The sequence below is a fragment of the Hypanus sabinus genome, chromosome 6 (genome assembly GCF_030144855.1).
Source record: "Hypanus sabinus isolate sHypSab1 chromosome 6, sHypSab1.hap1, whole genome shotgun sequence".
Classification (NCBI taxonomy): Eukaryota; Metazoa; Chordata; class Chondrichthyes; order Myliobatiformes; family Dasyatidae; genus Hypanus; species Hypanus sabinus.
The window spans coordinates 84737315-84754688 of NC_082711.1; the positions used below are offsets into that span (position 1 = coordinate 84737315).

Below are 17374 nucleotides of genomic sequence, written 5' to 3' on the forward strand. Positions count from 1 at the left end.
CAGTGCCTCGTTCATCATTCCTCTCCTGAAATCCTTAAGACATTTAAAATTGAAACCTGGTGTCACTCAGTCAATAATTCAGATTTGCTTTTTGATCTTCTTAAGATCGGCTTGGTGACTTATGCAATGGGTTTCCTGCTTTACCTTGCACTCTAGTCAGGGTAAAGGATATTTTTACTGATTATTTGAAAAAGTTTAAGCTTTTGTATTTAATCAGTCTTCTCTGCCAATGACTAATCTATTGAATGCCAGCGAAATGAGATAAATTCAATATTTATGAAGAAATTTAGATGGCTTCTGTTCAATTGCTGTGGCATCATTAGCAAATCTCCTGCAATCACTAGAAGATATTTACTTTGGAATGTTCAATGCTGCCTTTACACACTGATAGTGTACTATCCGAGCTATCTGAAATAGTTTAGTGTCTATTGCACTGGTGAACACTCAGTTCTACTACAGTAGGAGATGCAATTTCATTCATGAATTCCAAGGCAATGTGCATTCTAAATTGAAACAATGTGTCCATCTTTTGTAACAGGATTTCAAAAAGATTGATGCTTAATCTAATGTTGAATTAGCTACTTTTTGTGCAGTGTTGGTGCCCTCCACCTCAGTCAGTGGGTTTTGAGGTCAGAGGTCCATGTGCGCAGGAGGCCCAAGGGCTGGTGATTCCCTACATTGGCGAGTCTTGAGCTCGAAGTCTGGAGTTCAAGGCTCTGTCATCGGTGAGTTTGGGGTCCCCTCATAGGTGAGCCCTGGGGTTGATACTGAAGAACGAAGCCAGAGGGTTGAAGTCCAAAATGCTGAGTCTAGAGGTCGAGGCCTAATGGCTGAATGTCTGGGTTCTCAGGTCTGGGAGTCCACTGGGGAAATTGGAGGCCCAATGCCTGTGAGTTCATTGTAAGATGGAGGTCCGGTGGCGGCCTCTCCTGGGACTGGGAGACTGTCTATGCATGTGAGTGGATGGGCGAGGAGGAGGAAAGTCGCCTGTTTTGCTGTTGATCTATTGTTGTTGTTGCTTCTGGTGTTGTGCTGGATATCGTGGGAATGCTGTGTGTGTGATAACCCTCATAGTCCATCCTTAGACTGTGTCAGTTGTTAACGCAAACAACATGTTTCTCTGTATGTTTTGATGAACTGGTGATAAATTAATAAAGTTGAGTAAGTCTTTTATCTGGCCACTGTTCCTCTGGGTCAAGATGGAGTGCCTGACTGCTGAATCTGTGATATCCAGGTTTCCTTGTACTTGCTATCCGTACCATTCACCCTAAGTTGATTCTGAACTCACTTTAACAGGCTTTCTAAAGATACGTATGACTCAGGGATAAAAACATGCTGAGCCTTCACCCTTTCTGGAGTAGAGTACACTGAAGATTCACCTTTCCATAAAAAGTGGTCTAGCCATTATTCTGTTACTGTGATCCTTAGCACAAGGCCTCTCCTTAAGGGAAAACATCCTCCCTGCATCCGGATTGTCCAAACATAGGAATTCTGCATAGGAGATCTCCTCACATTCTTCTAAACTCCAGAGAATACAGCCAAGTCTATTCAGCGTCTGCTCATCCAAAGAAAACCTGCCGTTCCAGGAACCAGTCATGTGAAACTGCATTGCATTCTGTTTACGCAAGTGTTTCTTTCTTTAGGTAATGAAAACAAAAGTAGACACAATTACATGGTCTGGTAGAATGGCTATTAGCATAATCACTTTGTAGTACCAGCGATCACCAATCAGGGTTGGATTCTCAACACAGTCTTTAAGGAGTTTGCACGTTCTCCCCATGACTGCATGGGTTTCCTCCAGGTGCTTTGGTTTCCCCTCACATCTCAAAGATGTACAGTCAGGGTTAGTAAGCTGTAGGCATACTATGCTAGCACTAGAAGTATAGCAAGACTTGTGGGTTGCCCCAGCCCAATCAGACTGCTTTGGCAGTGATGCAAAATGGGGTATTTCACTGTGTGTTTTGATATTTCAGTGTACATGTAACAAATAAAGCTAATCTCAATTGTTATCTTTATCAATTCTCCCTTTATAATTGCAGGAAAACAGATAAATTCTTGAACCCAGTTTATTGTAACAGAGCTTAATGTACCATGTTCCTTTCTATTTCCTCATACATTGAATGTTCGTTTTCACTTGTGCACAAAGACACTTCAATTATTTTAAATGTTGATGTAACGCTGCCTGGTTTGTTGATCCTTGGAGAGCCTGCTGAAACTTGCAGGAGCTTCACAGGGTTTGACATGTTGGATACCCAATCTGTCACTGTTTAAATGAAAAGTACTCTGCTTTTCGAAATGGTCAGCAAATATTATTCTGCAGCTCTTTTGTCAAAGTAGCTTTAAAACATGATAAATGCATCCTCCCTTCCATCATATCAGGAAATCTCTTCCACTGGGATGCTTCAGTAGTCTTATAATGGTGGGAAAGATGCTGTCTTGAGCCCAATGATATGTGCTTTTGGCATTTGTACCTTGTGTCTAAAGGGAGTGGGGGGAAGAGATTATGTTTGTCTGGGTGGATTCTTTGATGATGCTGACTGCTTTACTGAGGCAGTAAGATGTGCAGACAGAATCTATGGAGGGAAGACTGGTTTCTGTGATGTGCCCAGTTGTGGCCACAACTCTCTGCAGTTTCTTGCAGTCTTGGGCACAGCATTTACCTTACCAAGCCATGATGGATCAGGGTGGGATGCTTTCCAAAGTTCATTAATAAAAACCAGAGAGGGTCAAAGGGAATATGCCAAATTTCTGTAGCCACCTGAGGAAGCAGAGACACCGGTGCACCGTGAGTATGAGGAACGATGTTCAAAGCAAAGAGATTTACTGATTTATATTAACAATATTTGAAGAGATTAATGCACTTTGGGTCATTGGTCAAGGAATAATTTGGTTTGTTACAATAGTGACTTAATCATCTTCTTTACTCTTCCACTGGCAACAGTGTGGTTCTTAACAATTATCTGTTGCAGCTGCCTTTTGCTCATTTCATTCCTTGTTTATTTCTACTTATGAACATGCTGCTGCAAACGAGTCACATGAGACTTTAGATAATGGAATCTGGAGGAACAAATAATGTGCTGGAGGAACTCAGCAGAATGAATGGCATCCATTGGGGAAAAGGAACTTTTGATGTTTCAGGTCAATATCCACATCATCTTTCTGCACCCCTCTTACCGCCCCCTCCCCGCCCATACAATTTGTCCACTGATCACCTCTGGGTCCCGTCTCATCACTCTCCCTTTCCTCTTTTCCTAGCTACTTCTCCTCCCCACTCAGCCCTGATGTCAGGCGTTATCCTGAAACGTTGACAATTCCTTTCCACCTTCAGATGCTGCATGACCCTTTGTATCCCTTCAGAAGACTATTTGTTGATCCTGCTAAATATATCTGGTTCCTGTTACTTCACAGGTTCTAGTGTAATGTGCTCAAGTCCAGACACTCGCATCGAGATAGCTTCGGAGCATTTAACGTTACTTACTAATCAGTTATCGTCGTGATCCTGTGATTTATATGCGTCAGCTGAGTCAAATCTCTTAATTACGTAAAACAGAAAACTGTGACCACAGCCCAGTGATATCACACTCTGAAAATCAAGTTAGTTTTCCAGTGATCTTGTATTTTTAGAAGTTTCTTTCAGTTAGGCATAGAGATGCAAAAGCAGGTCCTTACTCAATTTCCTCTTGTGCTTTGTTAAATGGAGTCTGTAGTTTATGATTTAGCAAATTAAAATGAGCTGTTGTGTCACTGTGCAGAAAGATGGTAACACTGTTTATTTACCTTTTTTGAAATTAACCATGCTGCAATTTAAAAAAATCTACTCAATCTTGTGATTTGAACAAAATAAAATAAATTTATATCCTGCCTGCAATGTAAAATATCCCAAGTCATTTCTTAAGAACTTTGAGAGGGATATTTCCACAAGCAAAGACAATAATGAAGATTTTCAGGAGTGTCTGAAAAGGGACGAGGTAAATAGTAATTTGTGAAGATCTGGGGAATGAATTCCAGAGCTTGAGAAGCTTTGGCTGCAATTCTGGAGAGAAAATCAGGTACATGTATTTAATTAGCAAGTTCTTTCTAGATGGAACCTAAAGTTTGAGCATGTCTTGCCTCTGTTCTAGTTCTATGCTTCTGAGTTACCTGAGGAATTGGACGATAATACCATAAGAGCTAGGAGCAGAATTATGCTACTTAGCAGATTGAATCTACTCCACTATTTCATCATGGCTGATCCATTTTCCTCTCAACCCCATTCTCCTGCTGTCTCCCTGTAACCTTTCACTCCCTGAATAATCAAGAACCTATCAACCTCCACCTTAAATATACCCAATTAACCAATTACCTGGCCTCCACAGCCACCTGTAGCAGGAAATTCCACAGATTCACCACCCTCTGGCTAAAGAAATACTTCTCCATCCTTCTATCCTGAGTCTGTGCCCTCTGATCCTAGATTCCCCTACTATAAGAAACATTCCCTAGCACATGAGATAGGTTTCAATGAGATCCCTTTCCCTTCCATTCTTCCAAATTCCTGCAAGTACAGGCCCAGAGACTTCAAATGCTCCCCAAACAAGAACTTTTTCATTCCCGGAATCATTCTTATGAACCTCTTCTGAGCCCTCTCTGGTGTTAGTGCATCTTTTTTTTTGAAGGGTGTAAAGGCAGATAGATTAATTGTTTGGGAGTTTGTGCTGTGCTCCCCCTGTTTGCACATGGCCCCCATGTGCTGCTGTCAGAAGATCTCAGGGTATTCATGGCTCCCAGATGCTGAATTTACATATTGTGTGATCATGGGACAGGCATCCCCAGAGTTGAGATTTTATATTCCTTCAGAGCCTTTGAGAATGCTCATGAAGTGTTCTCTCTGTCCTTCAGAAAGAAAGCTCAAAGCAGAGCATTTGTTTATGAGTCCGTTAGTAGCACTGAATGAACAGCAAATTTTTCCTGGGCTGGGCATTGAAGAGGCATGTAGGTGGGGTGGACAGTGCAGAAGGGTGGAGACAAAGAAAGGACACTGAACTAGAAGAGTGAGTGAGAAAGTGGAAAGATAGATTGAATGTGAAAAGTTTCTGAGGGAGAGAAGTGATTAGCAGAAGTGTGTAGCGTGCAGGTGGGCAAGAAGGATAAATGTTTGTGCACAAATATAATCAACTACTTCTGAAACAAGTACTCCGATGATGTTGAATAACTGTAATATATTGTTAGATCATACGTGCTGGTGAATATCAATTGAATCCAAGTATACAAATGTGCCATTTCACTGAAAGGATTTCCATATTTTATGAGGATGGACTCTTCACTGTAGGGATCTGATTGACAAGAAAATCCTGCAAGGTAATGCCTGGGGGACAAATATAATCTATTCATCATATTTATCAGTCACATATGAATCTGACTTTATTATGAAGTACTTAATAACAGGACACAAAATATTATCCAATTTTCACTTGAGTTCTAAAAGTAATTCAGTTAAGAAAAATGTCATCCTTTTAAGCTGGGTGATTCTAGTGAGAATATATAAACTGCATCTTAAGGCTCATAACTGTGTGCCCTTTCTGTCTTAATACCCGCATAAAGCTATCATTTATTAAACAAGCTTACAATGCAATAGAAATTATTAAAAAAAGTAAATTGATTTAACAAAATTTGAATTTTATTTGCAAAATGAATGTGCTTAATTTGTTTTTAATGGTATGACAGGAAAAAATGTATTGACTTTATTATTTCTGCTCCACAAGCCAGGAGATGTACCAGGGTGAAGGGAGCGAAACATCAATGAATGATGGTCCCTGGCTGATATGATAACCCTGTATCTGACTTAAGGGCACTAGTGGAGGGGCAGCAGGCAGCAAGGCCAAGCAGGAAACATCTTCCTGTAAATCTTAACAGTCAAAAGTGGTTAAGTGCTATCACCTTCAGTTCTGAGAATATTTAATGTATAATAATCCCCCTTGTGACACATCTTTATGCAAAAAGAATGTTAAGTTGTTCTACAATTTGAAGCTTGTCTAATAGATTTTCCCATTTACCAGAAATGGCAGCAAAAATTGAATCTTGCGGTGGTTCTGAAGAGGACTTCCAACAAGAAGTGTTCTAATTAATCATAAGTAACTGCACAGACATCATGTCTCATCTGCCACGGACCTGTACAGTTCCAGAAAATCACTGGACTGACTTGATCGAATGCAGCAAACAGAAGTCAGTGGGGAGCACTAACACTGAGTAAGATGGCAGGAATATCACTTAATAATATTTTGGCTTCGTAACTGCTCAATTGGAAATCTTTTAATGTTTTCACTTTATTTGATCTTTTTTTCTATGTTTCTTATAAATATGTATTGAAGCACAAAGGTTTTATGAGAAGATTTTGGTACAGAATCTTGTAGAATCGTAACAAGGCTAAAAATGCAGCACAAATTTGTACGTATAATAAATTTATGGAGCAAGATTTCATGAATAATTGACAGGCTGTTAATGAGAGTTCTCGCGGATATTCCGATTGATCCTCTTAGAACAGTGTATTTGGGCGTTGCACTAAGGATGGGCAAATGACTTGCTTGCAGTCTGCAGCAGACAAAATGGATTCATTTATTAGAAACAATCATACAAAGTAATGTATGATTATAAGCTAAGAGCAGGGAGCTTTGTAATAAGATTGAGTTATTTTCACAAAACAAAGGAAAAGAAAGGGCATCACCTTACATTGTTGTTACATGTGATGGAATAGCTTGCAGCCCAGGTTGCTGCTGCATGTATTTATTTCCAATTGATCTTTCATTAGCTTGTTCTTGCAATTCAGTTAGATTGTTTAGTTGTGTTTTTTTAAAGATTTTCTGCAAAAGCCCATTTTACAGGTCTCTGTATACAAGATAACAAGGTTATGTTTTTTTTCCGAGTTTCTGCAAAGCCCATTTTATAAGTCTCTGCATACAAGATAACGGTGCTTTTCCCTGCCATTGCTAACTTCAATATTCTTATCAGTGCTGATGTCTCATTCTTCTTTAGGAGCAAACTTTATATACCTTTTTGCTACTATGTTCTGCTTCTCCCCAGCTCTTTGATGCCTCTCTGGCTTATCAACTCAGGAGAATGGGGTTGAGACAGAAAAATGATAGAGCCGAGTCAACGGGTTGAATGGTCCAATTCTGCTCCCATGTCTTATGGCCTTTATGATGGCTTGTTGATGTTACCATAAAAAAAACAGTTGAAATGTGGATGTTAGTGTGTTCCTGCTTTCCTCAACAGTGTTCTGCAGCATGGCGATATAAAACACATCGGAAATCAAACATGGGCACTTCTGACATTTAACTCTAAACTTGGACTTGCTACTGAGTCCAGGGGAATGCTATAACTTGTTGAAGTAAGATATCTGTCCCCTCAGCTTTCCATCATCCACAGTTGATGTATCTGATACAGTTCTGTTACAGTGATGTATCTGATAGTTAGGTTGCGTTGAATGGTATTACTGACTTAATTTGAAAATGCAAGCAATGAACTTTTATAGTTTTCTTTAAAAATGTGCATTTTAATGAATTACCAACAAGGCATGGTGTTTTGATTTTACTTAACTATTACAGATATCAGTTTCAACTGCTTTTAAATGTGTCTGGTTATCATGGCTGAGGGGTGGCATTTTCGGGGGGTGGGTGGGGAGGCTACTGGAGGTCCTACTACCAAATGGGAATATTGCCTAAATGAAAATTTGGCGAAGTCCTGTTTTGGAAGTCCATAAGGGGATGGATTCAGAGGGCTCTGCTGACCAAGGATCGGCATTTTCGGGGGGACTACTGGAGATACCACCACCGAATGGGAGGAGTGTGAAACTGAGGCCTTGTCATTAGAAGTCATGCCAGGGTCAAGGAGGTCTCTGAGCAGGCATAGGATATGCAGACACGCTGGTCACATGTGCATCGAAACACAGTGAAATGCGCATTTGCGTAGCAATCAACACAACGGCAGCAGCAGCCGGTGTTGCCACACAGTCCGCCATCAACATCGCATGTCCACTTTGTCCAGCCGAACAACAAAAGCGTCAGAAATAAAAACTACAAAACAAAACAGCAACAAACAAACATCGTTCCCACCCTCCCACCTGCCGCTCTCTCACACAGACCCCCAAACAGGCAGCCTCCAAACATCTGATTACTGGCCCTTGGCCCCAGAATCTCTGGCTCACAGACATTGGGCCTCCAACCTCCTGTACCTGGATCAGACTTCGATCAGTAGATGCGCCAACCCAGGGGCTTCAATCTCTAGACTCACTGATCCCTGGACTTTGACCTCCAGCTTTGGGTATCGACCCCAGGTCTTGCTAATCTTGGGACTTGACTTTGACCTCTGAGCTTCGACATCTGGATTTGCATGGGTCTTGATCCTGGAACTCGCTGACCTGGGGGGGTGTCTCCCTGATGATGGATGCTGCTTTCCTGTGACGCATTCCATGTAGATGTGCTCAGTGGTGGGAAGGGCCTTACGCATGATGCACAGGGAAATAATTAATTTTTATCAATAAGGCTTCAAAATCCATGCAAGCGTCCACTGTCATACTGAAAAGCTGCGAGAAGGAATAAAAGCTGAAGGCTGCAGTACAATGAACGATCCTTTTAAATCTAGATTGACCATCAGGTGGAGGAAAAGAGAATTCAAGTCATTAGAATTTAGAATAGCAAGCAGCCCATTACAACAGTTGATTGTTTTATATTTTTTCATAAAGATTTTCAGCTCTGGAAAACATGTGATTGGATATCCATTCAGGAAATTAAGTATATGTTGAGTCTATCATATGTGAGATTTTCTTATGCATTCTAACTTTTATGAAACTATTTTTGGTTCCACTAACCTGGGGTGAGGGTATGAATGCTAGTGGCAGAGACTGCACACATGGTTTATCTTTGAGAATTCCAAAGCTGACCAATAACAAATAAACATTGCAATAACACGGGGCATGGGATGCAGTACATAGCAATGAGTGAACTTCAAATTAGAGATGCTTCCAAGTTGAATATACACTTAATGTTGTAAAGCAGTCTGATCTGGTGATGTGCTGAGATAGCAGAAAGCCACTGATCCTGTCTCTTTTTGCATTGGTAGTGAGCTCAGTTCCAAAGCATAAAACAAGGTAATGAGAAATGACTGAGCATCAGAGCACTTGGATCTCTTCAAAGATGCATGATTATGGTGCTATTAAATAGTTCAGACTTCTTTTATGATCAGGTACTTAAAATATGTTTTGTTATATAGTCAAATATAAAGCTCTTATTCCCCTCCAGGTTTGTGAGAAATTATAATGTATTAATTCCTAAGAATTTGTGCAGAAACCTGTGGGAAAGGATTATGAGTGTAAAAATTATTGATGTGGCTTTCCTTAGCTAATATTTAGGTCCATTTGATTCAATATGCTAAGCAATGCTTAACGTGAAACAAAAAGGCCCTGTACTATATCTTAGGAATTAAATACCATGACACTATTAGAATTATCTGTGTATTATTTACAGGAGTAGTAAATTAAGAACTTGTATGTGCATGGACTGTAAAGATATTATTGCTCTGACAGTATGTAAAAGACCAAAGTAAAGAGTGATATGGAAAAATGGAGGCAGAATTATCTTGTCAACAGATGACTTGTTCATTTTAGTACAAACTTGGCTTCCCTGATTTTAGCAGAAATCATTTGACTGCACAAGAAGCCTTTCAAATCTTTGTACATGTGCAAGCTATTTGAAAAAAATATAACAAAGTAATTAAAAGAACACACATTCTAGAAACACTCAACAAGTCAGGCAGCAATCATGGAACTCGCAGCAGTTAATGTTTCAAAACGGGTCTGACAAAGTATCTCGGATCTGAAGCTTCTCTCAGAAACAGCCTATTAAGCTGTTTCCAACATTTTCTGTTTTCATTCCACATTTCCAGCATCTGTATTTTTTATTTTCAAATTTGCCTTTGAATATTTTAATTTTTGTTCTTGTTTATTATCTTTCCTAACAAAATAAATTATTGATGCTTACCTGTTCCACTAAAACGCCTCTGATTTTGTACATACTATTAAATCTATTGACAATATTCTTTTAATAATTTGCATACTTTTATAACATTTTCAGCATTCCTGATTTCTCTAATCTCGGAAGTCTCCATCCAGGTCATGAAAGTACATACACAACTTTTCGGTACTCAAATGCTTTGATACAGCAAGCCTAGGAATGCATTCATACTTCAAGCAGCCTTTACAATGTTCTGTCCCAATTCAATTATTTGTGTCATAGTCTTCATTCCTGGCACTGACTTACAAAATTGTATACGTTAGAAAACATTGACTCTCTCTTTCATCCAAAGTACATCACTTCACACTTTTTTGCTTTAAGTGTATGTCCATTTTACTGGTCTGTCTGTGTGCTGCTGAAATCTTCTACTTGTCTCTCTCCTTTTCTCAAATTCAGGTGACATGAAACTGTGTTTTTACCTTTTTATAAGCGCATTCCACCAGCCTGAGAAATGTATTGCGTTTTTTTTTCAACTTTTCAACACTTTTACACTGTCTATTGGCTTAAAGTTTGTCCATAAATCAATCATGCTTTTTGAAAACGTATCTCTCTACCCACTTTTATTTCATCAACAAATTCAAACCCTTTTGTATGATATAACTTCATGTTGGTTGTTACTCACCCAAGTGGTGATAAATGGTGCCCTGGATCATAGCTTCTATTTGTTTCCACATGTCAGGAAAATTGGTTTACTGCCATTAGTGTTTGTGATTTTTTTCTAGAGGATGATTCTCTTATTCTGACACTGCTGACACAAAGGAATGGGGAAACTGAATTAATATTCCTGAATATGGCAGTTAACACAACAAAGTTCAAGAAGAAGTTTATGGTATTTGAGTACTGGGAAAAGAGTTCTGGCTTTTAAACTGAATTATGTTTAGTTTTGAAATGCAGCAATTAGTTACGACCATTACTGGAATGAATGAGCTGACATGGTTAGCGATGTTGGAGTTGGCTGAGTTGGACTTTGATGATTTACTTGATGTGATATTAAATATAATCTGTCAACAATGATTGCTTATTATCCACTTGGTTATAAATGGTGTAAAATTCTACCTGTAGAGAAGATTAAAAATTAGCATTATGAAAGAATCCAGGAGACCCAATTGCCCTGTTGGTAGTTTATATCAAACCAGTAAATGTATTTGCCATGTTAAATATTCTGTTTTACTTTATGTAAGCTTTTTGTCAAAGTAAGGGGAGAAAAATTCATCCAATTTTCTCTGAAGGTAGTACTCTTTGATATACAGATTCTTTCAGTCAAGGATTGTCCTAAATCATCTGAAGTGAACAGAATGTAATTTTCTAGAAAACAATCCAAATTGGAGACAAGGTATTTGGAAGCAGAAACATGCTTCCAGAGGAGCTCAGTGAATATTTCAGCCTCGCTTTAATTTGGAAGTGCAAAGTGAATGTCATTTGACTGAATATTTAGCAATTATTATCTTCCTCTTCAAACATCTTCCATCTGGCTACTCTGTAAGTGCACATTTGGAAGTAAATGTAAATATTTCTGAGCACATACTCCGCTGTTTCATATTCTCAATCAGAATTGCTCGGTGTATCTTTTTCTTTAAAAAAGCTGTTTCATTTCTGTCCCAAATCAGGTTTGTTAAATTTTTCCAGATAACAGCGAAATAAATTGCTCCACGGGACTTAGAACTGATTCATTTTCCTGCTCATCCATTGATAGTTTTTGCTTTAGGATAATAAACATTTCTTGCTAGTTTTATTTTACAATGATAAGCCTGGGCAGGTGGTGTGTATGTTGAACATACAATTTCTGAAAGCCTAAAATAGTGTGGTGTCTGTAGTAAAATGTTTTTTACTTGTGGAAAAAAGTTCTTAATTGATATGTGACAAGCCATATAATTTAGTATTCCAATCCATAAGCCTGTTGATAGAGGAAACAGTACCTTGAAACATTTTAAACACAAATATTTAAATGAGAATATTTTGGCATGTATTTTTAAATAAATATTAAAGATTTTGAATATTAAAATAGCTCTTTGAGTTTTAAATGTAGTTTAAGAAAGATGTTCTCTTTACCATGCCTTGCTATTTGGGATGAAGATGCCAAATGATGAATTAAGAAGGATATCTCTGAAGTAATATGTGCTGGACAGACTTGCTGCAGTTGTCTTTAGTCTTACCTACTGGGGTGTAGCTTTGTGTGCTTCTCCTGGATTCACAGCCTGTTAGGATGTGGTGATTTTCTCCAATGCCTATTAATAGATCCAAAGCGGCTTAATTATCTTCTTACCTTCTTAAAAATAATTAATTATTAATTGGCTTGCTAAAATAAAAAAAAATTGGCTTGTTGCAAAAGTTCCTATTTGTTTTATCGCATTAATGTTAATATGAACCATATAAAATAGGATTTCTTAAAAGATGGCAGCTTCCTTGGACCTCTCAGGGTTCAATAAATGGTGCAAATGTGCATCTTAAACCTTTGCCTTGTGATCACAAGGAAAATATAAAATACTGTAAGTCCCGTTCATTGGTGAGACCAACAGTGGGGAAGCCGTATGGCCTTGGTTCTTACACAGACCAGGCCCTCATGCCGTGACGTCACCTTTTACAGCCACCCAGGGAAGGATGCGCTGGGGCAGTGTGGGAAAGAACACTGGCGAGTTGGAATCTGGGTTGCTTTGGAGTTGGCCACTCCTGTTGGAGCTGCTCTCCAGTGTTCACTCCGGGGAATTTGAGTTGGATTGCCTGTGGCTGACCCAGTGCAAGACGTGCTGGTTTGCCTCTGTCTGCTAAACCAGGATGAGATGCAAAACTGCTCTGTACTTGTCCTTGCAGAAACGTGGTTCCATAACATCCCATGCACCATCAATCATACCACTCAGGGACTTGTGGTAATATTATTTTTGGTATGTATGCTGACTGTGACTATTTATATTGTGTTCTGCACCATGGCCCCATAGGTACATTTAGCTGTATATACATGTATGGTCAAATGGCAATTAAACTTGAACTTGAACTATCTTGAGATTTTATAACATCACATTTTCCATAATGCCTTTTCCTGTGTGTTCATTACTGATTCCATCTTTGGTATGTTAGATTGCAGGTCCTCTTGCACTGAGAAAACCAAGATGCAAGGGGAAACTTGTGCTGCAGCAGTTAAGATACTATTCAGTAACACTCATGGGGTGCTTGAATGTTGGTCACCATCTTTAAGAAACACTATTGGTCTTGGTGTGCATATTACACAGATAACAGGAATGTTGCTGGGAAAGCTAAAGATATAAATAAAAACTTGGATATCGGATATCTCCATTCACAATCTGTACGTTTTAAATTGCACTGCAGCCCAGGAAATACGTTTTGGAGTATGTTTGTTGTAATATCAGAAGTGCAGCAGCCAATTTCCACTTTATTATTTCCCAGTAAAAATGATGTTATGAGAAGATACTATTTAGTTTTATGGAAATATCTTGTATTAAGTGTTGAACAGCATCTTGAAGAGTGGCCAATTTGACAGCATCTTATCCATTAAGCTAAATGAGAAGACTGGTTTTCATTTTGCCTCTTGCCTAATAGATGGTGCATCTGACATACCCTCAATACCTCTTGACAATACCAGCCCATGTCTTTACCCTCAAAAAACTGCATTGCCACCTGAAGCAAGAGCATTCTGATTCAGAGGCGAGTTTTCTCAAAACTCCCATGGCTGATGCTCTTAACACTAATTGAAGGTTATAGGTGTGATTTGATCAAAAAGGCCGGATTGACAGAGGGAGATGATTTCTGCAGGTTGGAGACTCTGGATCGGAAGGAATACTGTTTAAGAATAAATCCTTAGGAAGTGAAATTGCCAAACATTTCTGTGTATTAATTGTGGTACAAAAATATGATGCAATTTAAGATTTGGGCCCCAGTAATTTTGATGAAATCAAGTTGATGGAGATCAGAAGATGAGATTAAAAAATACTAAGACTACCCCTTTTTCCTCTCTTATGTTCCATTTCCAATCCTCTTCTCTACCTGGTTCTGTCTGTCCCATCATTGCCAGTCCTCCTGACCCTATCTACATCTCGCTTATTCTTAGTTCTGTACATTGACTGGTATTCGGCTTTGTACAGGTGTTTAGATTGAGCTTTAAGCTGCATGTACAGTGCCTCATTGGGGACAATACTGGGTTTTAGTCTTTTATCTTGGGGGATGTAGGCAGGAAGGCGATGTGCTGGAATTGTTTAGGAGGAATAATCATAGTACAGAAATCTTCACTGTAATCAAGGAAAAACGTAAGGCTGGTCCATAAGTTAGGGTCCTAAACTGAAAAAAAGGCAAATTTCAATTCTGTAAGACAGGACCATAGAGAGGTAGACTGGAAGTATCTGCTGGAGGGGGGAACAATGCCTGATTTGTAGAAGGTTTTCCAAAGTCAGTAAGAGTTCACAGTCAACATGTCCCATTAAGAATAAGAAGTAAAGATCATAAGTTTAGTGAGTGTTGGTTAAGAAGGATATTGAAGATCTGATTGGGAAAATAAAAGGAAGCATATGCCAGGTATGGGAACTGGGTATCGAACAAGTCATATGAAGTTTTGAGGGGGATAGAGAAGAGAAGTTAAGAATGAGATCAGGAGGTAATAAGTTGTCATGTTATTTCTTTGGCAAGTGGGATTACGAAGAATCTTAAACTTTTGGTAAATATATTAGAAGTAAAAGAATGTTCAAAGACGTAGCAGTTCTTCTCAGGAACTAGGAGTGAGGAGCCATCAGACATGAGTAAGTTTCTGAATATTCATCAGAAAGAAACATGTGAGGGTTCGAGAATTAAAGGAGATTGTCAGTATCAGGAATCAGAATCAGAATCAGGTTTATTATCACCGGCATGTGACGTGAGATTTGTTAACTTAGCAGCAGCTGTTCAATGCAATACATAATTTAGCAGAGAAAAAATATAATAATGATAATAAATAAAATAACAACAATTTTAAAAAGTAAATCAATTATTGTGTATGTATATTGAATAGATTAAAAAATGTGCAAAAACAGAAATACTGTATATTAAAAAAAGGCGAGGTAGTGTCCAAAGATTTAATGTCCATTTAGGAATCAGATGACAGAGGGGAAGAAGCTGTTTCTGAATCACTGAGTGAGTGCCTTCAGGCTTCTGTATCTCCTGCCTGATGGTAACAGTGAGAAAAGAGTGGTGGAGGTCCTTAATAATGGAAACTGCCTTTCTAAGACACCGCTCCCTGAAGGTGTCCTGGGTACTTTGTAGAGTAGTACCCAGATGGAGCTGACTAGATTTATAACTTTCTGCAGCTTCTTTCGGTCCTGTGCAGTAGCCCCTCCATACCAGACAGTGATGCAGCCTGTCAGAATGCTCTCCACGGTACAGCTATTGAACTTTTTGAGTGTATTTGTTGATATCTCTTCAAACTCCTAATAAAGTATAGCCGCTGTTTTGCCTTCTTTATAACTACATCAATAAGTTGGGACCAGGTTAGATCCTCAGACATCTTGACCCCCAGGAACTTGAAACTGCTCACTCTCTTCACTTCTGATCCCCCTATGAGGATTGGTATATTTTCCTTCATCTTACTCTTCCTGAAGTCCACAATCAGTTCTTTCTTCTTACTGATGTTAAGTGCCAAGTTGTTGCTGCAGCACCATTCCACTAGTTGGCATATCTCACTCCTGTATGCCCTCTTGTCACCACCTGAGATTGTACCAACAATGGTTGCATTGTCAGCAAATTTATAGGTGGTATTTGAGCTATGCCTAGCCACACAGTCATAGGTATATAGAGAGTGGAGCAGTAGGCTAAGCACACACCCCTGAAGAGCGCCAGTGTTGATCGACAGTGAGGAGGATACGTTGTCATCTATCCACACAGATTGTGATCGTTCGGTTAGAAAGTCGAAGATCCAATCGCAGAAGGAGGTACAGAGGCCCGGGTTCTGTAACTTCTCAATCAGGATTGTGGGAATGATGGTATTAAATACTGAGCTACAGTCGATTAACAGCATACTGTAGGTGCTTGTATTATCCAGGTTATTTAAAGCTGTGTGGAGAGCCATTGAGCTTGCATCTGCCATTGACCTATTGTGGTGATAGGCAAATTGCAGTGGGTCGATCCAGGTCCTTGCTGAGGCAGGAGCTCAGACTAGTTATGACCAGCCTCTCAAAGCATTTCATCATTGTTAATGTGAGTGCTACTGGGTGATAGTCATTAAGGCAACGCACATTATTCTTCTTAGGCACTGGTTTAATTGTTGCCTTTTTGAAGCAAGTGGGAACTCCCGTCCATAGCAGTGAGAGGTTGAAAATGTCCTTGATTACTCCCTCTGGTTGATTGGCACAAGTTTTCATAGCCTTACCAGGTACTCCATCAGGACCTTCTGTCTTGTGAGGGTTCACTCTCTTTAAAGACAGCCTAACGTCAGCCTCTGAGACAGAGATCACAGGGTCATCAGTTGCAGCAGGGATCTTCACAGCTGTAGTTGTGTTTGCCCTTTCAAAGTATGCATTGAAGGTGTTGAGTTCATCTGGTGGTGAAGCATCACTGTTATACATGCTATTGGATTTTGCTTTGTAGGAAGTAATGTCTTGCAGACCCTGCCGGAGTTGCTGTGCATCCGATATCGCCTCCATCCTTATTTGAAATTGTCTCTTCACCCTTGAAATAGTCCTTTGCAAATCATACCTGGATTTCTGGTGCAGGCCTGGGCCACCAGCCTTGAATGCCACAGATCTAGCCTTCAGCAGGCGATGTACATCTTGGTTCATTCACGGCTTTTGGTTTGGGAATGTACAGCAAGTCTTCGTAGGCACACACTCATCCACATAGGTTTTAATGAAGTTGGTAACAACTGCAGCATACTTACAGAAACATAGAAACATAGAAAATAGGTGCAGAAGTAGGCCATTTGGCCCTTCAAGCCTGTACCACCATTCAGTATGATCATGGCTGATCATCCAACTCAAAACCCTGTACCTGCTTTCTCTCCATACCCCCCCCCGATCCCTTTAGCCACAAGGGCCATATCTAACTTCCTCTTAAATATAGACAATGAACCAGCCTCAACTGTTTCCTGTGGCAGAGAATTCCACAGATACACCACTCTCTGTGTGAAGAAGTTTTTCCTCATCTCGGTCCTAAAAGGCTTCCCCTTTATCCTTAAACTGTGACCCCTCGTTCTGGACTTCCCCAACATCGGAAACAATCTTCCTGCATCTAGCCTGTCCAATCCCTTTAGAATTTTATACGTTTCAATAAGATCCCGCCCTCAATCTTCTAAATTCCAGTGTGTATAAGCCTAGTCGATCCAGTCTTTCTTCATATGAAAGTCCTGCCATCTCAGGAATCAA

At 39.6% G+C, this 17374-nt stretch overlaps 1 protein-coding gene and 1 long non-coding RNA gene across 2 annotated transcripts in view; one reads left to right on the top strand and one right to left on the bottom strand.

The window, feature by feature from the left end:
* The window catches only part of gabbr2 (gamma-aminobutyric acid (GABA) B receptor, 2), a 973371-nt gene that overhangs the window by 363265 nt on the left and 592732 nt on the right, over positions 1-17374 (top strand). The gene's annotated exons all lie outside the window — the stretch shown is intronic.
* LOC132395650 (uncharacterized) overlaps positions 7613-17374 on the bottom strand; it is a 30576-nt gene continuing 20814 nt past the window's right edge. The window contains exons 2-4 of the long non-coding RNA XR_009512702.1: positions 12194-12265; positions 10663-10785; positions 7613-8609 (exon numbers count right to left, since the gene is read on the bottom strand). This is a non-coding gene — a long non-coding RNA (uncharacterized LOC132395650). The remainder of the gene's footprint in view (positions 8610-10662; positions 10786-12193; positions 12266-17374) is intronic.